Raw genomic sequence first — 1,588 nt, forward strand, 5'->3', positions numbered from 1 at the left:
CCCACACTTTCTAGGCGGGAGCAATAGAATCATATTGTGTGACCTGTCTATTGCTACAGGACAATAGGGGAGACACTCGGACTTCTGCTCAGTTACTCATGCCTGGATGGTTTTCAGATGCTAACTGACCAGAGGCAGATACCTGAGCTTATCAAAGGCCAAGACCCGAGAGAGAAGAGTCAAAAGAAATACCCTGGATTTTCACGTTCCTCCCATCTTTCCTGATAACTGTGGAATATAGGTTGTTATGGTGATGGCAGGAGTTTAAGAATGGAGAGGATTATAAAGGTGTTTTACATCAGGGGTCAGGGAACCATGACCTGTGGGTTAAATACAAGCAGTAGCTTGCCCCTCATTTTTGTAAAGAGAGTTTTACTGGAGCACAGCCATGCTCATTTGTTTACACTTCGTTTATGGCTGCTTTTATGGCAGAATTAAGTGGCTGTAACAGAAACCAATCCACAAAGCCTAAAATGTTTATTACCTGGCCCTTCACAGAAAAAGTAGGCCAACCCCTCCTCTAAAGCAGGGATGTGAACTTTATGAAATCCTGGAACAGTTCAGTTCTGCAAGCAGGCCCTGCTGCGCTGCTGCCCCTACTGTCATGTCAGCAAGCAGAGGTCAGGCGGGCCTCTAGGGTTTGAGAGGTCAAAGCAGAGCCACCAGCCAGCAGACTCTCGGGAGGCACCAGCCGACACTGGCTCCCGCCCTCCTAACAAGATATGATCCTGAGGACTGTCAACCTTGGATTCCTGAACACAGGGCCAGTTATATTACCAACCATATAACTCACCGAAATAGACCTTGCAAAGGAATATACCCTCCTCTCCAAGAGACTGGGCTTCCGAGTGTACCCCAGAAGGAGTAAATACATCAGCAAATACACAGGACTTTGGGAATGTGAGAGCCGGGAGGCAGGTGACCCGACACAGAAGCTTCTCCTCCGAGCTTGCTGATTGAGGCAGGAAGGTCTTATTTATTTTCCCCATGTCACACCCTGTACTCTGGCTGAACAGCTCTACACACACACACACACACACACACACACACACACACACACACAGCCCTCTCCCGTAGACACCACTGAGTCCCTCGACTTCCTCTCACACCCATCTCTCAACTGTTGTCTCTTCCACCTGCTGGCCAAGCCTGTCACTGGCCTTCAGTCTCCTGGACACAAAGCCCCCCAGAGGATCTCTCCTATCTCGGTCACTATGCTGCCACACCTGCTCTGCCTACGTGCTAGCTCACGGATCTGCACACAAGGGAGGCAGGAGGGAAGCCTTCAGAGCGGAGTCACTTCCCCAGGTGCTGCGCCAGGGCTCTGGGGGTTCTCGGCCCCAGGTGTGCTGTTCCCCCCACGGCTACCCCTGGCCTCTGCTATCCTTGCCTCTGATAAGGTGGCTGTGTCCACCTACCACAGCCAGCCACTGGTCTGGGGATGCTCAGCTCTGCGAAACTGGCCCAGGTGTGCCCCACTTTCTAACAGACTTAGGCAAGATCTTCAAGGTACCTGAACTCACATGGCACTTTCATTTCATTAGTTCCCGGTCCCTTGGGTGCCTTTTCTCCAGCAACAGCAAAAAGG

The sequence above is a fragment of the Budorcas taxicolor genome, chromosome 1, assembly GCF_023091745.1.
Source record: "Budorcas taxicolor isolate Tak-1 chromosome 1, Takin1.1, whole genome shotgun sequence".
In the NCBI taxonomy this organism is placed as follows: Eukaryota; Metazoa; Chordata; class Mammalia; order Artiodactyla; family Bovidae; genus Budorcas; species Budorcas taxicolor.